Source organism: Ailuropoda melanoleuca, chromosome 16 (assembly GCF_002007445.2).
Source record: "Ailuropoda melanoleuca isolate Jingjing chromosome 16, ASM200744v2, whole genome shotgun sequence".
Taxonomy (NCBI): domain Eukaryota; kingdom Metazoa; phylum Chordata; class Mammalia; order Carnivora; family Ursidae; genus Ailuropoda; species Ailuropoda melanoleuca.
In genome coordinates this window covers 49,779,496-49,804,154 of record NC_048233.1, presented here as the reverse complement: position 1 = coordinate 49,804,154, position 24,659 = coordinate 49,779,496, and the positions used below count along the sequence as shown (strand labels likewise).

General features: G+C 41.2%; 1 protein-coding gene across 16 annotated transcripts in view; it reads left to right on the top strand.

Annotated features, from left to right (window-relative positions):
• The first annotated feature begins 416 nt into the window (after window positions 1-416).
• The window catches only part of SOX6 (SRY-box transcription factor 6), a 583,500-nt gene continuing 559,257 nt past the window's right edge, over window positions 417-24,659 (top strand). For 3 of the 16 annotated variants that reach the window (XM_034646128.1, XM_034646121.1, XM_034646127.1), the window contains exon 1: window positions 5,269-6,036. The gene's annotated coding sequence lies outside the window, so the exon portion shown is untranslated. Of the gene's footprint in view, window positions 546-1,137; window positions 1,318-5,268; window positions 6,037-6,417; window positions 6,853-6,945; window positions 7,523-8,701; window positions 9,377-24,659 lie in introns of those variants that run through there. The other 13 variants (XM_034646125.1, XM_034646112.1, XM_034646110.1 and 10 more) reach the window with 7 other exon arrangements.

Here is a 24,659-nt window from a genome sequence, read left to right as displayed (position 1 = left end):
AATTTCGTTTAAGTGACACCCACAATTTATGAATAGAGAGATCTGGAAAATAAAGACCGTCGTGTTGTGCCCTTCTCCGGGGTGCATGCCAGCTGACCCGAGTGGGAGGGGTCCTTGGGGGTGGGGAAGAGAGGCACAGACAGTGAAAGAATAAACGTGCGACAGTACACAGTCTTACCTCCGGGACGAAAGGACACGGTTCCTAGAACTGAGATATCCATAGCCAGTCTGCATCCCAGCTGTTTCTTCCGTAGCCTCTTTCCTGCCTAACACAGCCTTCTGACTAACTTGGACAAGGCTTAGCTGCCCCCTCCCTTCCCCCCCTTTTTTTCTTTCCAGACATTCCCTAAACTCAACCCAGGGCAAATCCAGAAGTCGGTACAGTACAGAGCTTCCATTCAATCGTGGGGGGAAAATCCCGTTTACAGTTTCTCTTAGGCAGATGGAAGAAGTAGATGGTTACGGGACTTTGGAGGGGTGCGTGGGGCTGGCATGGGGTGTTGGTGGCAGGGAAGCGCGATTTCTCTTAGGTCTTGGTGCTTCAGGTAAGGTTTCCAGATTCCAGCTGCCCTCGTGCTGAGCTGCGGTGGTGGGTGAGAGTGGAGGGCGATCCTCGTCTGATTAGTGGGGAGTGGAGGAGGGTGGAGTGTGTGTGTGTGTGTGTGTGTGTGTGTGTGGGAGGGGGGGAGGAATGGACCCTGGACAGGCTCCACGGACACATTGTCTTGGTTTGTATCTGTGCCTGGTCTCTGCTGCTGCTTCTGGAGCCTTTTGAGTAGGGTAGTATGCCCTAGGCTTTTTCTCCCTCCCCCACCCCTCCTTTTAAAATGTGTTTAAAAAGAAGTGAATATCTTTCTAAAATAAGTTAAAAATCTTTCTTTGACTTTCCATTTGAGATGTCAAAAGGATTAAATAAATGAAACTTTATTTGACCGGGGAGTTTACCCAGAGACTCAACGACATCTCGGGTCTTTGGCCTTATTCTAATTCCATGGTGGTAATTACCCTTCGTTTCTTTAAGTGCAATAGATTTATTGCCTTAGAGACTATGCACAGTTTGATTGAATTATTCATTTTTTTTCTTTGGTGTAGACTGCATCTGGGGACTCTGATGTGACGTGTAGATTTTTTTTTCAGGAACAAAGGGAATGTGGAAATGAAAGAGAGAGGGAGAGAGAGGCTGGCAGATGTAATGAGACGCGGTGAAGGTGTACGCAGACTGGCACTCCCACTCCTCCCTTCTGCTCTCACTGCAGCCCTGGGTAACTCGCAGGCTAACACAAACAGCTTTTCTCCCGCAGCCTGCCCTCTGTCACTGTAAGTACATCAGCCTTCTCTTATCAGCATGCAGATCCCAGCCACGCACTCCCTCGCTCGGCTTTGCACCTTAGACAGCAGAAGCACATTTAAAAATTAACTTTCCTAAGCCAGGAAAGACATGTCTGTAAAACTTATTTTTGATTTATCTTTATTTTTCTTTGAAAAAAGTTCATGCATTTTTACCACTTTTCCCCACCTCCTTTGTGACGGTGCTGCTGCTACTGTTGCCACCGCTGTGGTCTTCCCAACAGGATGATGCGCAGATTCAAATGAAATTTAATGTTATTGTCTAGCCACTTAAAGTCCAGGGACAATGCCTTGTCCTTTTGCAAAATGACGTCTTAAAGAACACAGAGCATTATTCACAGTTTGTTTTTTGCTTTTGTTGTTGAAACACGAGTTCCGACCTCTTTGAGGTAGAGTCCCAAGGGCACTGTTATTTGGGAGCTTGGGTTATTTGGTTACACCAAACTTAAACGAAGTGCAGTGGGCTACTGAAGTGCTGTTATGTTTGTTATCCCTGTTTAAGGAAACCAATTGCTAAAACTTTTCTCCGTGCTGTAATTAAAGTTTTCAACTTCTTCCTTTTTGGCTTTTTATACTCTTTCACTTATTCTTCGTTTCAGTAAAGTTCTCATTCCCCGTGTTTTGGAAGTAAAGACATTTGTATTTGTCCTATTTATATAGTAGCTCTAAAGCCCTTCCTGAAAGAAGTTAGCGACCTTAAGATGTAGATCTGAATTGTTCGCCCGGCTGGTGTAAGGAGACTTTCACAGCGAGAATTCGAGGTTTTAACAGTCGTTATGATTTTTGCGTGGGTGCTTTAAATATTAACTTCTTTAGCAGAATTCATTGCGTTGCCCTTCCCAAGTTCAGGCGGACCTTTCTCCAGGAACTGCGCGCGCCTTTCCTTTGCGGGTTCGCGCCTCTTCTCTGGAGGTGCGAGGCCATACTTAGCAAAGCCGAGTTGCCTTTGCTGGTAGCTGTGCGCAGGGACACCGGGACTGCACGGAGGCAGCGACAGCTGCGGCAGGTAAGTTAGCCCCCACGCGTTCGCCCCTCCTTGCCTCCCTAGTTCCCCTAGCTCAGTGCCCAGGGTTCTCGCGCCGCGCGATGCTCCGACCCCCAGGGCAAGTGAGCTCGAATGCGCCTGGATCTGGTCTAAAGGTGCCTGGGTGTCCTACGCTTTCTGTGGGACTTCTCGGAGCCCCCAGGCCAGTGCGGACCAGGTGGAAAGCCCGGCACTTCAACCCGCTGGAGCGCTCTCCGCTCGCCCCCTGCGCTGTGCAATCGTGCTCAAGGCTTGAACCCCCGCCCCCAGGGCCACGTGTCACCCCGTGCACAGCCCGAAGTGCAGCACAGAGACCCCAAACTTAAGTTTTTTAACTTTAGGGACCAATGTTGTGATCAGCTTCGGTTTCCGCCTTATCAATCTACTTTGGTATCAGTTTATCAGGTAAAATCTAAAGAGAGTTCCTGCCGCTCCTAACCGGAAGGTCCACTGGGGCCCAGTATTAGGGCCTTGGACTCCAGAGATCTTGATAATGTCACCTTTCCCCACTTTTTGCCTCCCGCCAGCGGCCTGCATCTGGTTGGCGGGGTCAGTCTTACCCCTAGATCCCCAAATGCTGTGTGATTTAAAGAGATGGATGCGCTGGTGCTTGAAAAGCCAGACTTGTCGCAGCAACTCCGAGGAACCCAGTCGCATCTCAGCGTTTCGTCCCGGATGTTTCACCTCCCTGGGTGGCTCTTCCATGAGGATTCAGGCTTTGGGACTGAAACTACCCCATCATCTCTCTGCCCCAACTCTGCAGGCATTTAGGACAGGTCATTCGATTTTGACCTCTTTAGGCTTTGGAGAGTTTTTTTTTTGTTTTTTTTTGTTTTTTTTTGTTTGGCCCCTATGGTTGAATTCCGGGGCAGGCGGCTGACGATTGTGAGACTCTGGAACCCAGCGCTGGGCCTGGCTTCTCTCATTTACAAAACCAAAACCAAAAACAAACCCTAGAAAAGATTTGGCCCATGCCTGGGCTAGAAACACTGGTCTGGGTTTGTCCCTTGGGCCTCGGAGGTCAAGGGGCATGCCTGGTAGTTCTGGGAACCCCAGGGTGGGAGGAACTGGCTGCAAGGTGCCAGGCATTCTCTTTAATGGCCTCTAGGCTCTGGCTCCTGGGGGTAGACTTTCTAGTTCTGGAAGTCGCTGTGGGCTATGGGAACACAAGATTTCTTGTTGGGAACTAGTAGTCTTCTCAGCCCACAGTCATCAAGTCATTTTTAACTTATAGTCCCTGAACTCCCAAATCTCAAGCATCTTCTTTCCTATTGGGGTAAAAGCATCTGGCTATTCCTTCTGCCCTACTAATCCGAGATGCTCATCCCCATCCTTGTTTCTTTTTCCTCTCTTGTCTGGAGTTCATATGAAACCAAACATAAGATATACTTTAAGAAGCCAATATATGACTGACATATCAGCTTGTTCCATCTTCTGTCCTTGCTTACTCTCTCCATTTCTTTTAAAGTGAATGCAACAAAGGTGAGGCTTTCTCCCCTTTATCATTTTTATTACTTAATCTGTAGGAAGTTTCTTAGTCATAATTCCTGTCCCATCTCTCCTGGTCCATATTTTCTTAAACAAAGTCCCTGTTTATGAAGTGTCCCAAAGTGGCCATCTCATATCAGTTTCTACATAGTAAGGATTTTTCCTCCACAAATGTCTGCAGTAGTTATGTAGGTGTGTCAGAACCTCTCTTTCAGCTTTTAATCTTGATGTAATTTTGATTTGCCACTGACCTCAGTTTCTGAAATCTAGTCTACTTTTGGGGCCTGAGTTAAGGCAGGCCAACATCACCTGGTGCGTACTGCCTCGAGTGAGCTCTGTGTCTGCTGCTGTCAGAGCTGGTTTTCTCATCTATCTCTTTTACTCTGCATCTCTACTACGTGACACCAAGATTATTCCCTCCCCTCTCGGTCCTTCAGCTTGTGTGCACTAAGATAAAGTTCCAGGTCTCTGCCCCTTTAGGCCATTCTGTACCTTTGAAAATCACATGCATCAAAGAGAATCTCTAATTTATGTGGGTTTTTTTGGGGTGCCTTTTATTAATATAATTTCCTACATCTGACATGCATTTTCACATGCTGTTCAGGGTGACAGAAACTCTTTTCCTCTTCTACAACTTCCAAGCCACCGCTCTTGAAATTGTACCTCTAAATCTTTTCCTCTACAAAGTTGAGGTAATACATATGTATCACTCACCCAATTTCACGTAACACAAACTTATCTATATAATAAATATGGAGTTATTTTATTTATTGTTGTAAAGGTATAATTTTTCTTTGGTAGTTTGTACATGTCTTGTTATTTCTAATCATTTTAACCCATAAACTCCATAATTACATGGTCTCCAGACCATGCCACCTACATATATTAAGGATCTCTTATGTCAATTGCTTTTTCTTCTTTTCTTTCAAGCCCTCCTCCTCCTCCTTTTAAAATAAATTTCTCTTCCCCCATTTACTGAGATCCTACTAACTGGTGTGTTTTCATTGTTTCTGGTTCCTGCATCTCTTTTTAAAACTCTCTTTGACCACTTCCTTTTTCATTTTCTTTCATCCTTCTCATTATTCATCCTCATATTCACCCATCTTTCCCTCTTCCTGGTCTGCTTCAGCCCTGGTCCTTCCCTTTCTCTCTGTATCTACTGTGACTCACTTCTGGGGTCCACCTCTATAGCTCAGTACTTGTTAATATTCAGCCCCTTCCTCCGCTGTCACATAACTTTTTCAAAACACAAATTACCACCCCTACATTTTCCTCTCCCACTTTCCTTCTCCTCTTCTCCATTTGCTTTCTTTCTCTGCAGTTGTCTACCTTTGCCCCACTGCAGTTCCCCTTCTTCTTGACTCCTCCTCCCAGCAGCCTCAGCCTTAATAGTACTCCTTTGGTCCTTTACTCCTCACCCAGTCTCTCTCCCACCTAATACTTGTCCCCATTCTCCTCTGACCCCAACTCTCTTCTTTGTCCCCTTCCAATTCTCTCCCAGTAGTTGCCTCACTCTTTCTTCCCAGGCGCTTTCTCCAATTTCGACCTCCCCTCACGCCGATCTCTGCCCTCTCTCTCCGGTTCTCTCTTGCCTTTGCCTCCCGCTCTTCCCTCCTTCTTCTTCCTCTGGCCCTCCCCCTCCCTCCCAGCTTCCCTGCCTGGCTCGCTGCCTCCCTCGCCTCTTGTCTCATCTTGCCTGTGTTGTCTGGGAGGGGAGCCCTGCCTCCTCTCCCTCGCTCAGATCAATGCCCTGGCCACTCACTTTCTGATGTTGCACGACGGGAAATGCTTTGAATACTTACGACATGGCCGCTCACACTGATTGCCAAGATTGACAGCACTAACCATCGCCTTCACTTGTTTCAAGGGGGAAGCCCCTAGTCACCCCGCTCTGCGCGCACCTCCTGGCACCCCGGCGGCAAACTTCTGCCGGTCAGCGCTCCCCCCCGCCCGGGGCGGGACACCCCCGCAGACTTGAGTTAACGGGCTGTGCCGGCCGCGGCGCTGGGGGGTTCTGCTCCCTTGCTCCCCGGGCTGTGCTAATTGACCTAGCATCGACTCCCCTTCCTTAATTTTTTTTTTATTTGTATCTTTCCCTTTTTCTTTAATGCCATTTACTCCCGCGGCGCAGCGCACAAGGAGCCCTCCCGTGCGGTACCATCCTGGAGCCCGCCCAGGTAACCGGGACGGAGCGAGCGATCTAGAGAGCGAGGGAGGCAGAGCGTGAGCGCGCGGCCCGTTTGTGAGCTACCTGTTGGGGAGTAGGAGGGGGCAGGGGGCAGGCACCCCGGGCCGGGCCGCCGGCACTCAGTGCCTTCCGCTTCTGCCCTTCCGGGCCGCTTCGGGTTTAGTCTCCCTGTGCTGGGACTGAGGGGCTGGGGTAGGGCAGGCGGAGGGACGAGAGCTGAGCGCGCGGAGCCCTGCGAGGAGGGCGCGGGTTGCCGGAGCGGCGGCTGCCCAGCCCGGGCGGGTTTCCGTACTTGGCTGGGGAGGGGAGAGGGGAGGAGGAGCGGGAGGAGGGCGCTCCGCGGGGCCGACGCAGAGGGGGGAGTAGAGGCTGAGAAAGGGGCCCGAGCGTCTGCCGCTCGCTGGTGGACGCGCGGATCCCCAGGATGCGTCCCCCTCTCGGAGAGTTGTGCCTTGTTCCGGAGGCGGTGACAGATCTGCGTGGCGGGCTTCTGGTTTTCTTGCCACCCCCCCACCCCCAAAATCCACTCCGAGAAAACACATGTTGTAGCTGTAGATAACTGTGCGTAGGACACTAAGGCAAAAAGGGCAGGGGAGAGACAGACAGACAACGCAACCTTTGACAACAGAAAGCTGTTATCGCCATCCTAAGTATTCGTCCGGAAATCTGTCCGCCCTCTCGGCCCACCTTATTCCTCCTACTCCGCCTCCCTGTATAGATATTCTAATCTATGTAACTGGGAATGATACGAAAAAGAAGTCAGGTGGCTTAGAGAATGAATTTGTAAGTGTCCGTGAAGTTTGAGGTAGGTATTTCATTGAAGTTTGCGCAACTGTGTGATAGAGGAAGCTTATGTGCCTGCGTGTGTAGTTCTCTCTCCCTCCCTCCCCCCCTTTTTCTGTGTAAGCAAATGCGTGTGTGCTCTGAGGGTGCAGATGGGACCGCTGGGTGGTAATGCCCTCTGTGCCCACCAGAGGGCAGCATCCTTGAGGGCTTTGTGAGCGCTGTTATTTCTCGTTATCGCTTCAAGCTTGGGTTTAGAGAAAGTTATACTGAAACTTTCAAACTGCTATCACATCTTATTTCATGATATTAAAAAAGAAAAACATAAAAAAGGAAAGAAAGAAATAAGGAAAGAAAAAAGGGAGAAGTAAAGAAAGAAGAGGGAGAGAGAAAAAAAAGAAAAAGGCGACCAGCCTACTCCGGGAGAGTCCTAGTCACACCAAGACTAGGGGGAGGGCTGTTTTAATTGTGGGTTTGGCCGACTGACGACTGGAGTGCCCTCCTCGGCTGTCTTAGTTGTAGCCGGAGGTCATGTAAATCGACCTTAAAAGAATGCATAAGCCATAAATTAAAATAAACCCTCACCCAAGGGCTGATCCATAAGTAGACAATATCCAACCTGGACAAAACGAGCTTTCCTTTACAAGCCGACTTAAACCGCATCCCCCCAAAGAATAGAGACTAAATGCAAAGTAAGTTTCCCAGCGAATATTTTGTTTTCTTGAAAAGTGTTGTGTTGATTCGCCGTGTGACTGACTGCGACGCCGCAGTTTTCCGGAGCGCTTCAGTGTTAGCCAGGCTCGGTCGGGGTGCGGGAGGTCGGGAGGACCAGCTGGGTCTCTGGGTTTCTTAACGCTCCCCCCCACCCCCATTTTGGTTTGGAAACTTTGGCTATTTGTGGGGTTGACGCTGGCCGAGGGAGGGCGAGAGTCGAGGATCTCCGCGGCGCTCTCCTACGGGGTGAAGTTTAGCGCGAGGAGTTCATAAAGAAAACCCGGGTCGCTAGAAAACCCGGCCGCTCCCTTCTCCCACCCTCACCCCACAACCGCTCCGCCGCAACTTTCTCGGGACCCTGCGCGAGTCGCCTCCAGTTCTCTCCGCTCTCACCCTTCCTCCCCCTCCCCCCATTTTTGGACGTGACTTTTTATGATCTTTTTAGGAATAAACAAACCGAACTCCAAGACAATCCGAAACCCAAGTGCTAATCTGTGGTCCTCTTTGCTCGGGACGCAAGGGCAGTGGTGCTGGGCCGGCGGGGGCGTGTGTGAGGGGCCGCCCAGCCCTGCCCGGTGCGGGCTTGGCTTCGGAGTCCGCGGGCCCGGCGCACGGTCGCCGGCGCGTACCTTCCCCGCCCCGCGGTCTCCCACCCCGAGTCCCTGAGCCACGCCGGGGCTCTCCGTCCTCCTCGGCGCCCTGCCCGGGCCCTGCCGCTCGCAGTCCTCCCCGCGGACCGGCCGAGATCTGCTGCTCTGGGGCTCGGCCCAGGCCCGAGGGCGGTGCTGCCACCCGCCTGGGGTCCAGCCCTAGCCTGGTTGCTCCCGGGGGAGCTGCTTTCTTCCTTCTCCCTTAAAGGGCCCGTCAGAGAAGGGAAGGGGCTTATGCAAAGGCTGCTGGGCTCGAGCTCCGGCTCCAAGAGGAGCGGCCCACGGCTGCGGAGGCTAGATTAGCTCCGTTTCCCCGGCGCTCGGCGGAGCTTTCAGATAAAAAGAGAATTGGTGTGTTCCGAGCAGATAAAAGGTGGTTGTTGCCTGCGTGTTTTCAGTTTTATTTAAGCTCTCTTAGGCTGACCAAGTTTGAAAAGGTTTGTTTGTATGAATTACCAGATATTGAATGCTGCCCCTATTTGGGGACTAAAAATAAGTCTTCGACTGTGCTGGTGGGGCTGGGCTGTTAGCGAGATGGGCTGTCCCTGGCTACTTCTGTGTGTGTGACCTCCTCCGAGGGCCGTGCTTGAAGTTTAGGTCTCGACATGGCCCGAAGCCGTGGCTGCGGCGAACTGGGCTGGGCTCGGGACCTCCCGCTGCACTGTCAATGGGGCGCTCGGATGACGTCCCTGTCCGGGGCGCTGGACCCGGGCGCTCACTCCCCAGCCAGGCTTTTGGCCCTGGCGGGGTGGCCCAGACAACAGCCCAGTGGAGTCGGGATGCAAGAGTTCCCTTCTCCCCCGCCTCCCCAGGGTCTCCTGTCTTCTGCCCTTTATAGTCACATGCCCAGGTTTTTCCCCGGGTCCCAAGGAGAACAGATACAGCCCCGCCCAGTCTATTTCTAGGAGGTGGGTTTGGTGAATAAAAAGGTTAAGTGGTCGGGTCTGCAAGCTGGTCCATGGAGAGGGGGGACAGGACGGACACCTGGCAAGGACCGCCCCGCCTGTCCCCCCCACCCTGGCTGGTCCGCCCGCCCACAGCTGGCCTCCCCAGGGCACATTCTTGCACTAAGTGCGAGAGGCTGTGGGAAAAGCAATCCTGAACCGGCCAAGAGCCGGCGAAGCTGATCCCGCGATGGCATTTTGTTTTGAACAGTTGCTGGGGTTGACGTTTCCTCATAAGGTAAGGTGTCACTGGACGGTCGGCTGCCCAAATGCCACATGTATAATTAGCTTGCCCACTCAGCACCTCATCCCCGAGGACCATAGGCACGGGCTTGGCGGACCTGGTCCGCTCAAATCTGTTCGGGGCTACAGGATTCCTGAGGGAAGGCCGAACCTACCAGGACAGCCCTGAAAGGCCCTGGCACCAGGGAAGACTGTGCCAATGTAGTCTTGTCTTTGATTTCTCTCCTCTCTCTTTTTCTCCCCCATCTCTTCCTGTTTCCTCTATTTTTCGGCTGAGGGGGAACTGCTGGTTAGAGGGGTAAATGGGACAGCAGCAGCAGGCTACAGACTGAATGAGGAAAGGAGATGCAGAGTAAAATCTGGCAGTATATGTCTTTTCCATAACCCTTCCATGGGGAAGGTCTGCTAGTGCCCCTCTATCTGCACTAATCCAGTAGGACCAGCCCTGGCTTGATATTGTATCTTGGCTTGGGTAGGGGCTTTAGGCTTCTAGTTTGGACTGTTCACCTGTCTGTGTGCTCCCTCCTACCCCTGAGCTAGAGGTCTGAGAATTTCTGTGCCCTGATTGCAGCTTCTCTTTTCCCCCTTCAGGCCTAGCCGCTTGGGGCTGCTAGTGTTCACTGTGGGGGCAAGCTTGGAAAGATCTGCAGTCTCTTCCTGTATATCACTGTTGTTCAGCCTGGAGTTCGTAGGAGCAGTGCCTTGTATTCTCGTACCCAGAATGGTGCTTGAACTTCCTACCTAGCTTCCCAGATCCCAGCCTCAGGTCAGCTTTAGCCTGCACTCTCTGGTGGAGACCAGATTTCTATAGCCATGAACATGACTTTCCCTCTTTCACCCTGTGCAGTAACCATGGAATTCAACTCTCAGCATTAGGTACTTTCACCAGTCTCCCTCCTCCCCTTGTTCCTAGGCCACTCAGTTATGCCTGATACCTACTAGAAGATTCTCTTTATTGTAAAACAAACAAGCAAACATCCTAAATCTTCCACAAGTTTAGTGGGATAGTGTTAGCTTTCCTATGGCAGCAAGAGTACACCTGTCTGGTGGGAGGTGGGGGACACAGTTTATTTATTTGCATTTGCTCTTTATTGAACCAGTGAAGTATTTCATTTTCTTGTAGTAGAGGAAAACTTATGACTGAATTTTTAAAAACTCTACCAGATCATAAATGAATTATCTATACACTTTTGAGAATATCTTCCTGAATGCACACATGTGAGCACATGGATAGTAGGCCAAATGACATGTAGATTTGTTTCTCCTACATTTTTGAAAACCTCATAAATAAAGAGGGATTATTCCTATTCTAAAATGACAACAAGACCAAGAACAACAACAAACAACCAAAAAAAAAAAAATCCTTCAGACTCTGAAAGCAAGCAAGTATGCACCGCACATATTAGATCTAGTTTATGACCAAAGGCAGTAAGAAACCAGTATCCGGACAAGTGGTAGGTCATTAATTCCTTAGGCAAACTGACATCCCCGGTCACTTTTCTCATGTACCACCAACACCTCCTTTCTTCTCTGCTCTCCCACCATGTTCCTTTACTTATAATGGCAAAACTAGATGGTTTTTTATTTATGATTTATCCTGTTTATTGTTGTTTTTAGTTTTTGTTTGGGAAGTGATGAAAAGGAACTTTCTCTTAGAGTATATGTATTTTTTAAAAAGCAAAAATATTTATAAGATTATTATTATGGAACATGATACAAACTCCTACAATAGTATATTGTGTAACTGCAACACTCAACATTATACTATAAAAATAAGTGTAAAATATATTAAATAATAAAGCAGTATCAATATCTATACCTTCAGCTGATTCTATTCTATAATGAATTCACTAACTGAATACCTAGAAGAGGTAACATTGAGTAGGAATATCATACTGTCTGTTGGATATTTTTTCTTTAGTAGCAGAAAACAGATTTTTTTTTAAGTAAGGGAAAAGCATACATTTAAAATATGTTAACATACTTAGCAAATCTTTCTTTTATAGGGTCTTAAAGTGTATTACTTTAAATACATATATGATATATTTTGGTGTCATTATTGAGATTTTATGTCTGTTTCTATTTGACTTTTAGGAATTATTGGGTGGTGGCCCCTGATGAAATTGCTACACATCTTATATTGAAGAAATTAGTGATGTTTTAAATAATTCCCTTTCAATTAGTATAATAGGTACTAGAATAAATGAATTTTCCTTTTAACAAGCTTTAATATACATTGGCTTTAACCCTTTCAGTATTTCCTGTACTTTTCAGTTTTCTTAGATTATATATCTAAGTTTAAAATAATTCTCTTGTGAGACAATTCATATATACTTTTTCACTATTTACAAACAGCGTTATATAAAAGAGTAGTACAGTACAACTAAAACTTTGATTGATCTAAGAGCTATTTGTTTAAATATAGTTTGGGGTGCATATATATCAATTGATGTTTTTGAAGTCAAGTGAAACATTCCATCCAGCTAATGTGTCTGAGAGTACCATATCAGGCACAGACAGGTACTAGAAATGATAAAACACAGATAACATAGAGCAAGATGATTCGCAGATGGGACGTATTATCTGCTATCATGAAGTTAGGTGGGTCATATTCCTGTTTTTTTATAAAATCAATCTAGATTATTTCAGAATGATCAAGTTATGTGGGTATGTGAGAACAAATTTTATTTTAGAAATCTGCTAATAAGTAAACAAATATTCATTGCCTTTTAGAGGAAGAAATGGACTGTCTTTGCATTTGAATTACTTATTGTTTAAGAAATATGGCTCTCTCCTATTATATTTTTTCCTAAAAAAGAAAATGATATATTGAACATTCTGTTTTTATCCTAACTACACATTTTCTACTGATTAGATTATATTATGAATCTCAGCATACTCAAGTTAAAAAAAAAAAGCTGGCACTCCGGTATAGCCTATGAAAAGCAATTTTTATTAGATGTAAGTGCATTTTAAATATATAGCATATCCTTTCTGCCTGATATTCTTCAACTGTGATCTGAGAACTAACTGTTTTGATAAGAGTTATATCAGAAACTTTCATCATCCTTTCATATATTTTTTATCCATTTATAGGAAGAGTGTTTTTATTTTCCTTGTTCTGTGGAAGAGGGTAAAAGCTTTTTAGGTTATTATTTTGTTTAGACATTTGGTCAAACTGGAAATAATTTTAAAGTTGTGTCATGGCTTTTTATAGAGCTTTTCAAGTTTTAAATATCCATTGTTATAATTTGGACAAAAATATCAATTGAAGAATGTGGGTGGAGGTTGTAAGATGGAATATCATTTAAATCTACTACAGACTCTCTCACCTCCAAAAAAGGGTACTGGTCTGTTTTTCCTCAAATCTGTGGTAGTCTCAAAAAAGGGAACATGAAATCCTAAAACCTCAGAGAAGCAGCATCAATTCAGTTCTTAACTGTAAATTCTTCATATCGTTGCTCAAAATATCCAACTTTACACCAATATTAGCCATTCTTTTTATAGTGACACCATGCTTAGTAAAAAACTTCTAAGCACTGAGGTCAGGTGTTGAGATTGGATTCTAGTTTATTTTTTATGAATCAGATAAAGATTTCTGTGCATGAGACCATATGTGAAGATGAGAGAACAAGAACATTTCCATATCAAAGGCAATATATCTGAGGCTGCATGGTAATTAAAATGCAGTGGTTTGGACTCTGTGCACTAGCACTTAAGCAGAGCATTGCCGGGACCTTGTGCATCATGCAGGCGGTTGCCTCTTGCATACTTCTTGAAATACACTTATAATTTTGTACAAACATTTATGCCAGTCCACACTTTTCTGTAGATAATTTGTATTTCATCCAAACCATTCAAAGTAGAAGTTATTTTTTGAGCTACCCCCTCATTATGGCTTTTGTGCATCAACTATTTTTATTCTAGTTGTTTGTATTTCCTTTTACCAGAATGATGCCTTGTTTATATTCAGAATCTCTTCTTGCTCCTTTAAGACCCCTTATGTATTACTCATATTTTACTATTCACTCAAAAAACTTTCATCCTTAGGAATGATGTGAATTATTTTCTGAGGTTAATTGTAGATGCTGTCATCTATTATAAACTAATAGAACACATTTAAAATTCAAATGTCCAGTTATTTCTACTTTATAATACTGATATGTTTAGTAATCCTCCCTAACCTGCCCAGTATATAATATTGGGAAAACTCCTTTTCAAAATGTTTAAAGAATTCTGAAATGTTCTTCTTTACCTTGTAATGGTATGAAAATGTGTGGTGGCGTTCTCTTTTGTACTACTGCAACTGAAAAACAATCATTTGAAGCTATAGAGATCTTTATATTTATCTAGAGAGTTATCTTTTTGCATTTATAGGGTGTTGTTTGGCTTTATTTATAAAGAACTGGGTTAGTATCTTAACCTGTAATTATTTGGGGACTGAATAGTGAAATTAGAAAAATCCAACAATTGGTAGTCCACTGTTGTATATATTTCAGAACATTTTGCATCTTTGGTAACTAGCTTGAATTTGCTGCTCTGTAATTTTCTAGATTTTCTATTTCCCTATTTTTCTCTACGAACATTCTACTCTGGCACATATAGCAAGGAATTCACTGGTATATTTTATTTACTAAGCTCCCCTGGTTTATAAAGCTTTTTAAAGATTTCTTTGGATTGAAGCACCATGTTCTGAAGAAGCCTAATGTGATATTATGAAATTCTTTAACAGTTTTTGTGTTTTAAACTATCTTGAATCAAAATTACTTAAGTATATTGATTTGATGCTTTTCGGTGATGACTTGTATAAATAAGCTTAATAAATATAAGGTAAATTCAAAGTACATTATGTGATATGCATATTAGCATCTAAGCAAATATTCTATATTCTCTCATTTCAAGTTCTCCCTTGATCTCTTTCTTCTCTAAAAATCTCACAAGATAACCCTTTACATGATCTATTATCCCTACTGCCTTCAATAATTTGTTGTTTCTAGGCATCTTAAAGAGATGAATTGAATTGTCTATCTTTAATATATCCATTCAAATGCAAAAAGGGACTTTAGTGCTATTTGTGATTTTGACTTCACTGAGCACAATCTCTTCTCTTCTTTGAAAAGTAGTTCTTTAAAAGTAGACAAAGAAAATTAAAGATGCTTTACTTTCCACGAATACACAAGCACAATATGTGAAAAAAAGAAAATGTAACAGGTTTTTTCTTTTATTTCTTTCTTTTCTTTTCTTTTTTTTTTTTTTAATAATGAGCATAGATTTCAAGTGGAACTCATTCTGAGACATGGTTGCAAATGTTTCCTTTCATACTTTAGAAACAGATCATTGGGTAACATGATTGAGCACTTACTAAGTTCTAGGCACCCTGAAGGGCATTTTTGAAGTCACAAGTTTATTTTTTAAGGATTTTCCTTTCTATTAAAGATTTTTGATATTTGGTAGGTGGGGAAACTTAGCTGCAGTTGTCATGGTGCTAAGCAGGTCATTGGTAGATCTGGAGAAGAATGTTCCTAACTAGGAGAGAATAATTCATCATTCTTTCTTTTTTTAAAATCTTTTAAAAAAGATTTTATTTGTTTATTTGACAGAGATAGAGACAGCTAACGAGAGAGGGAACACAAGCAGGGGAAGTGGGAGAGGAAGAAGCAGGCTCATAGCAGAGGAGCCTGATGTGGGGCTCGATCCCATAACGCTGGGATCACGCCCTGAGCCAAAGGCAGACGCTTAGCCGCTATGCCACCCAGGCGCCCCTCATCATTCTTTCTTGGAAAAGAATATCAAAGACCAGCAGTGTTGTTATTTTCTTAGAAATAATCTCTAGCTATCTCCATGGGCATTGAACCTCTTCTATTTAGAAGTCAGCCACCCTACCTGCCCCGATATATCCATGATGTAATCCCTAACCCTCCATTTCTTCATCTCTAAAATGGGAGTAATGATAATATCTACATCATAGGATTATTGTGAGGTTTAAATGAGATAAATGAATGTAAAGCACTAAGCTCAGGGCTTGGTATAAAATAAATATTTAATACCTGCTGAAATTACTGTTGAAGTGGTACTGTGCTTATCATTATACAGATCGGGCTTCCCATTTCAGCTTCCCTACACACTTGCTATGAAATCTTTGGTGAATTACATAGTCTGTTTCTTTTACTCTTATATGAAATAGAGAGGTTATGTGTTCCTTCCCTTCTTTCCTAGAAAGGAGAATTCATTAGTAATCTGGAGCCTTGGGATAAATGCAGAGTTTGGATGTCTAGTTCTCAAATTTGAGAAAATTCCAATTCTAAGGACTCTAAGATTAGATTTTGATCTAATGATCTTTCAAAATCATTTCATCTGTCACCCTGCATCCTCCAAGGGTGTATTCATCACCATTCTGATCAGTTAAGAAGTTCTCTTTATTTTGAAAGCCTGCAAAGAATGAGATTTTATAATCTCCTTTGTTTATGTACTTCAGTGATTAACACCAGGAAGTTATTTGTGTCAAATATACACATCTTAATCTGCTTTCTTTTGGTTTCATTTAAAGAAAAAAATGGAAACTTATATTCTTCATTTGAATGATAGACCTGTGTGTGAGAAAACCAATATTAAACTTTGAATTTTTATTTCTTGAATCTTTCCTTTGGAGTCTTATTTCCTAAACTAATTGTATGACCTTGGAAAAGTTATGCAACCTCTTCAAGTCTCAATTTCCTAATTTTTAAAATGGGATTGTGATAGAATTTACCAGATGATAGGGTTGTTGAGAAGATTCAATTTGAAGATACTGGACAATGGTATTAGGGTTACTTGACAATTATTAGGTGGTCAGTAGAACTTTGGCATGAAAAGGCTAATTTTTAATTCTCTTAACATTTTGTAGAGCTCAGTTTTCAAAGTGCTTTCTGATTCATTGCCTCTTTCAGTAAAAGGCATGCAGGGTAGATAACCTTACCAGATATACTGTCTAACTTCCTACCTGATATGAATAAATGTTTCCATTGGGTTTTGCTTCAGGGTATTATTCACTACAAACAAAGCTTGTATGTCATAAATTAGGGCTGGCTTTTTTGGCCCTCCTTTCCCCCCCTCCCAGTCTCTTCTATATAATGTCAATGTTCATTTATTTTATCTTCATACTTATTTCCAGAGCCAAACCAATGCTGCATTTCCCATATACCAATGTATAAATGAAAAATATTTTGCTGATCAGAAACACTAGATATCAGTTATATATTCTGATTAGTAAAAATTAGAGAATGATTTACTTGGTAAGTGTGGCTAGTTTTATAAGCAACTTTCAAAAAATGGGGTTCATCAGGGAAGATTAATGAAAGGATCGTTGGCTGGGAAAAGGTGGGAATCACTTGATTACATGATTTCAAAGATGAAAATTCAGTGAGGAGGTATGAATATAGGTGATTCTATGCAGCGTGCTAGTTGTTATAATGGAGATAGGTATAACAGCAGAAGTACTTATGTAAAGGACAGCTTCTAGTAGGAGGTGGCCTTTGACCTGTGACTTGAAGGATGATTAAGAATAGGTTATTAGACGTAACATCTTGAGGATCATTGGACATGTGGGAAATATTTGATACCATTATTGACTATTCTATAGTTCTGATATTGAAAAGTCTCATATTTGTGTCTTTGTGACTCCTAGAAAGGCCATGTCTGATCATGCATGTGATGTGGCCATAGGCCAGCAGCTTAACTGCTACACTTCTCTTAGCTCAGTTTTGTGGTCAAGGACATTGTGAGTACATTTTAAGGTACAGAGGAATTTTTCAGATTACTGCTTTTCTTCGAATACTTCAACTAAGTATAAAAGTAAGTGGCTTATTAATATACGAATGGGTGATCAGTACTATGAGTTAATACAATCTTATATCTTGCAGTATAAAATTTTTTTTTTAGTTGGCAAACATGTCTTAGAAAAAGGCCAATACCTGGAAGTTTTTAGATCTGTGTGTTCTTTCTGAATTTCCTTTATTTGTTACAGGTCTTTGGGCCTCATATTTGTAATTAAGCATTTCTAACTATAGAGTTGGCATGTTCCTAACTTCTTTTTTATTGAGGGATAATATGAACATAAAATAGCCCTTAGAGTGAGTCAAAATTTTTGGAAGAAATTGAAATTATTATTTCACAATGATATAGCGAAACAGTAGCAAAAGCAGTAGTAACAACAACTGCCCCTCTCCACTTTTGATCACTCTCAAATAGGGATGCTAAATCCACCCTCTTCAGTTTTGTAGTCTGGGATCTTATGTTCCGATGACTTTTTGAATACTTTTTCTCTGAGTCCACAAGCCTTCTTTGCTGTTTTTGGCTTAGACGTTTTCTGGTGTTTAATGACTTGTTTCTTCAAATTAAATACACCTATTGAGGTTTTGCAGCTTATATGACTGTGACATAATCACTTTCTGAAAAGGGCTTGGTGGTCACATAGGCTGGAGAACTTATGGCTCTAGTTTCTAATGGCCTAACCTATTATTTTCCTTACCACTGCTTTGGCATGCTGGACAGTTGCAGTGTTGATCCATGACATGAAAAATATGATGAAATCTCTCCATTAAAAAGCAAGGCTCTGAAGCTAAGGAGGAAAAAAAGATACAAACATTCTATAGAACAGTTTAAAAACATCCTGTTAGTCATATTAAATTAGTTATGATGCTTTTAAGAACTTTCCTTTAGAACTTTTCTTTAATAAAAAGCAACTCCCCCCCAAAAAAGAAAATAAAAATTGAAATCATAAAGCAACTGAACAAAGCTTAACTAACTTGGAACACAGCATATTAGTTAGCCGAGTCTCAGGAACGTTTATTACTCTTGAGTCTGAAGATCCAAATACACACTGGAGGAAAATTGTTCTTTCCCACTATAAAGGTCGAATTGAAAATAGATATACTGAAGTTTAAAGAAGAATTTAAATATTGGAACAATTAAAATTGTAATATTTAATTTTTATTTTTAATGTAATATTCTAAGACATTATTAAGAGAAAGTTTCAGCTTTTCTTGGGTTAGACCCCTTAAACTTTTGCAGACAAGAGTTCCAGAGAGGGCCTCCACTTGTATTTTTGTACAGGTTTGTGTGATTCACGGGTATGCTAAGGTAGGGTCATGTACACTGAATTTAAATTGTATAGCATTTTGTAAGAGGCTTATTTTCTCTGAGGTGAATATCTAGAACAGCCTAAATTAGGTGGGACTAGTGAACTTGGGCACTCTTAATTCTTATTTATGCCATGGCTGGGAGAGAATGAAAAATAGCTCAGCTTTTAATTATGACACCTTGGGACCTTTTCCAAAGAGCTTATCATAATTAGCCATGGCTTAGTTGTGTATTTTTGTGTTTAATTTCTTTGTTATGTCCACATGGAAAACTCATTAGAGTTACCAAGAGCTATTTGAATAAAGTATATGGAAAAGTATACCCCTCTATATTGTATGCTAATTTTTTCTTCTGAATTTTCTTGCACCACTTTTACATCTTTAGGTTATTTTCTTCTTCCTTTTTGATGTCCATGTACACTAGTTTCTATTACTAATATGCCAAATAAATAGGACATTTGAATCAATGTCCTTTAAATTTTATTTAGGCTGTGATTATATATTCTTTAGTTTTGCTTACTTAACAAATTTACATCTGATATAATATAAAAACACAAATATAATTTTAGTAAATTTACTAAGAGGGCATCAAATTATTTGATCATCCTAAATTGTTTCACAGCCTCCATTAAATAAGTTAAATAAGTATATTGCTAGTGCATCTTAAAAATAAATGTTTGATTATTAATATAATGTTTGTTTGAATATCTTCCCTGCTTGATTACGGTGAATGTAGCATTTTCAGTAGCTGAGGTGAAAGGAGCAGAATTTAGGATGCTTAAAGAGAGAAAGAAATAGAGATCTTAGATGGTTTGGATAGCCCAAGGGTGACCTGAGAGTATTGTTGCTAAGGGGGAGCCTGGAAGAATTCCTCCGGCAAGATAATTTTAAGGCTTATTTGGGAGAACTTCTGACTATAATAGAATTCTGTAATAGGATAGGATAGAAAGGTCTTCAAACTTTTTGGATAGAGCAGATCATAAGCAGATTATGAGCATGTTATATGTGGGCTAGTGTGCTAATGTGTGCTATAAAACATTCATAAATTGATATTAAAAAGAAAGAGTTATAGATAAAATAAATAATATTTTAAAACTGTGGTTCCCCCAAACCCTATAATTTAACATTCTTTGTTATTTTAAAAAGTCAGTTTAACACTTCATGATGAAATGATTTATAAGTTTGTTTCTAAGTTCAGTTTACTTTACTACATGGTTTTAATGCTGCCATAGCTGAAACTTATACTTCAAAAAGAAAAATGGATCCAAATTGAAGAAGTACATCATTACTTGTACTTACTAAATTGTGTCACTAATTTATTAATCTTATACACAAAATATGCAAAAATGTGTTAAAATCTTCCCTGATGGCAATCAGTCGTTTCTGGCAATGAAGTTGAAGACGTAGAATTTTAATATTTTTAATAAATGGATTCAAAACCCATTGAAACTCTTTGGAACATCATTAAACAGGTTAGAATATTCCCTGTTGCCAATTTTAAAATTGAAAACAGATGAGAGTTTTTGTAGATGGTAGACATAGAATTTTTGGTAACAAAATCACACTATGATGGAATCGTTTTCAAACATACGTTTTCAAAATACTTTTTCATAGCACAAATCTGTTTTGAAAAGCATTCACTTTCTCATTTGATAAAATGTCACCTTTACTTTGAAGAGACAGATTAAGTTTGTTTGATGGTTTGTATATATGTAAGTGTCTGGTTAGCTAGCTAGTTAGCTACTTGGTAACACACACAGCTACTTGCCTCACATGAAAGGTCAGCACATTTGGTACACTAGTTTTATTTTTTGTTTTGTTTTGTTTTTGGTTTTGTTCCTAATCCTTAAGTTTAGAAACTTTTCCATGAGATAAGCAGTGGAACCTCTGGGTGGTACAAACAATCCTCATGGTTACTTCCCATTTCATTTCAAAGCATTGTAAAGCTTTTACTATGTTTTACAGGTCTTATTTAAAAAAGTAATTGCATCATCATTGCAGTACTTGGCTTCAACATTGTGTTCCAATTGCTTGGCTATGAACGATATAGTTAGTGAAGTCCATGGTGCTGTCTCTGTCATCTTAAGCCTATTTTTTCCCCCTCTAGTCCAGCTAGGGTAACCATTTCACCAGTGGTTACACTTAACCAGTTTTCCCTAAAAATTATTTTTATTTAGAAAAGTAACACTTTTGAGATTATGTCTTCTTTGGTACTTATTGTAATGACTCACTCAGAAGTTGCCTATCAAATATCATAAACTGAGGCATGTTAAAAATGTATGCATTCATTTATCTGAAAAAGAGGCATCCTACATGATGTAGGTTTCTTTCTTTTTTTTTAATAATATTTTTTAAATTATATTATGTTAGTCACCATACAGTACATCCCTAGTTTTCATGACATAGGTTTCTTTTTCAAATCTTCAGCCATGTTTTCTATGCAACTTCCAACGCTATGGCAGTGCTTACCGTATAACCCTAGAGGACGTTGTTCACATTTCATTCTAGGTAAATGGTTACCCAGAGCTATGCACTGCGACAGCTCTGACTTTTTAGCAAGGGAGTTTATTTAAATTTGTTGCCGTCTTGTTTTCTGTGTATTGTTTTAGCCATTTTAATAGCAGCAAGAAGAACATGTGCTTTTCTAATAGTGTGGCCTTTTGTCTTTTCTAATTAAGGAACTACAGAAGAGGTTTCTAAGCATTTAACATAAGTTTTGTGAAATTTTGTAAAATAAAGGATTGAATATTGTATGATTTTAAACATTATTGGAAAAATTTCAGCCATTACAAAAATTTATATCTCTATGCTTGGTTTCTAAATATCTTACTGATTGTAATGGCTTTATATTCTTATTATTTAGTATGTCAAAGTACAACAGGATAAGGTACACTGCTAGTAATACTAGATATCCTGTACCGTGGCCACTAAAGGCTCTACAACTACAGACACGTGTTAGTTTAGTCTCAGTATTATTGTCATGAGGGCCTATATTATTCATATTATCCAAACTATATAGTCTCTTTGGAAGGGTCTTCTTAAACCATTTGAACATTTGTTCAAAGTTACTTTAGTTAAAAACTAGGTATTATTATCCATAATCCCTCCCCTCTCTTTCCTCCAGCACAGGATGTGACACATTAATGTTTGACATACAGACCCAGGGTGTTAATTTGTATTTACATTTAAGTAAGGATTATTTTTTCTTACTTTTAAAGCAGTACATATACATCAGTAAATTTATAGTGTATTCTTAGGATGTGTGAGCTCACTTTGGACCCCAGTGAAATAGAAAAGTAAATGGGAGAGATGGATATGGTTATGATAGGTCAAAGAGGAAAAGCATGGTTTCTAGGGAATACTCTCCTGGGACAGGATCCCTGTGAAGAATGTAGCCAACCACTGGAAACCTAAGACAGGGAGTGGGGCTACAGATTTATCAGCGTTGAGGTTCAGAAAACAGTGGTGTTACATTTACACAAGGCTCTAATATGAGAGAGGGACAGACTTAAGCCATCTCTTAACATTTTTTTGATTTAAATTCAATTTAATTAACATACTGTATTATTAGTTTCACAGGTAGAATTTAGTGATTCATCAGTTGCATACAACACCCAGTGCTCATTACTTCAAGTGTCCTTCTTCATGCTCATGACCCAGTTACCCCATCCCCCCTTCCCTCCAGCAACCCTGTTTGTTTCCTATAATTAAGAGTCTCCTATGGTTTGCCTCCCTCTCTGTTTTTGTCTTATTTTACTTTTCTTCTCTTTCCTTATGTTCATCTATTTTGTTTCTTAAATTCCATGTATGAATGAAATCGTATGGTATTTGTCTTTCTCTGACTGACTTATTTCACTTAGCATAATACCCTCTAATTCCGTCCCCATTGTTGCAAATGGCAAGATTTCATTCTTTTTGTTGGTTAAGTAATATTCCATTCTATGCCATACATTCATCCGTCGAGGGACTTTTGGGCTCTTTCCGTATATTGAGGTAAGTCATTCTTTATTCTTCAAGGCAAAACAATTTGAGTCATTTGTTAGCACAAAGGGGTCAGTGAGATTCATTCCATAGTTAAGTGTGTTTATCATGTTGTAGGAGAGAGAAGCAAGTGGAGGATCACTATTTCCCCAAATGCTTGAGGCCCTTTGTTGCTTCCTTACTCAGCCTTCCTAGGATTTAGATACAATTACAGCAGAAGATGGGGAAGGTGACAAAGGCAGCCATGAGGGATGGCTATAGGCTAGCATTGTTTTTGGCTCTCTCTCATTTTCTCTTTTATCTCACTTGATATACTTGTTGGGCAGCATGGTTTAATAGCAGCCCAGTTTGGGAGGTTTAGCTCTGACAATAAACTTTGGGTGACTTTTACTAAGTCACTTCTTTCTAGGAATTAGTTTCTTCATGAATAGAATGGGAAGTTTGATGATCTCCAAAGAGGTTTTGGCTCTGACATCTTGTTTATAGTGTTCGGGGATAGGGCTCTGAGCTGCTTCTTCCCAAAGAACTGTCAATGAAATTCCCTGTTCTGTACGTCAGTCTCAAGGCACCGTGTCCATTCTGCCATCTAAAGTGACAAATCGCTAAGAATTTAACTGAATAAATGAATTTATGCTGGTGGATACATAAGCAAAAACTGTGTAATATTTCTAGCTTCTTCCTTCCTCTCTTCCAGACAATTTTGATAGAGTTCATTTCCACGGTGTGATCCTAGATAGTGCCCTTGCTTTCTAACCTAAAGTGGCTAATGAGAACTTTAGGAAGGAAGTGTTAGCATCTGAAGGGTTGTGTCTGTGAAGGAGGTTGGGGTGGATGAGATAGGCAGGGCATTGGGACACAGCCATCAATTCATTGCCTGTGTTTGGCGAGACTGGCAGGAGTGGCCAGTGCCAGGTTTTTTAGTATGCTTTCTGGCACCAACAGAGTTGGCTGTCTTTGAAGTCTCTTAGTTAACCTCTTCCAGAATCTTAGAGTACAACTAGCACTCAAGAGGAGAGGGATAAAGGAAATTCTAGGAATAAGAATACCCCTGCCCCCAATTTTCAGTAAGAACTAAATTCTCCTCTTCCAACAGTTTTTTGAAGCATCTAATACATGAACAGATTTCAGATTTCCCTGTTTTCTTTTCAGTACCTATTCACTGCCATGGATAGAGGCAATACTGAATAATGAAATAGATGCATATCACCAAACGTATATTGGGCAATTGCCATATGCCAGACGTATTTTTGGATGCTTTCATAAGATAGAGATAATAACCTGTATCATAGTTTTTGAGAGGTTTCAATATACAAAACACATTTGGAAGAGTGCCTGATTTGTTGTATCCTCTCATTAAATATTAGTGATTATTATTTTATTATTTCATTTGCACAATAACTCTAGGAGGTGGATGTAATTATCCTTATTTTACAAAGAAAATAAGGTTTGGAGAGAGAAAAGGACTTGCCCAAGGTCATGTAGCTATTAAGTGGCAGAAACATAATCTAAACCCAGATGTACTGGCTGGAAGTCCCATGGTATTTCTACTGTATAATACAGCTGCCTGTAATAGGCAAGAAAGTCATGAGATTTCTCACAATCGACAAACTAGATAATCAGGAGCTTGGATAATCAGGATAATCAGGAGCTAAACATATTATGTGATGTTGAATTTCAGTTGGTTCAGTTTTAAGGCCATCCTTGCTTTGCATGGCCTGATGTTAATTAAAACTTGTGTTGTATCAGAACTGTATCCTCTCTTTGCATAGTTCTGAATTCATCCTTACATAGTTCAGATGTCATGGTTCGATCTCAGTTACTATAAAACCTCGCACAGTGAAGACCTGGCTCCAAAATGCACTAGTTTCAGCTAACACAATATAGTGCAAAGTGAGGACTTCCTATATTTCTATCAACTTCACATTCACGTACAGAAATTCTCAAATTCAAGAGAATTTCTTGAACTGGTCCCTTGGACTAGCTAGATGGGTTATTTCCATTTGATGACCTATTATCTTTTGTGTTGTTTTGCTTAAAAGGTTCTGTTCCTGCTAAGGGAGAGCACTGTGTTGCATAAGTAAGGTCTTTGAAGGTCACTGATGATTGGCCTTGGCTTATAGGCATACTACCTTTATTGTGTGCAGCTGTAGATCTCTCTCTGGACTTAGAAACATTTGTTTT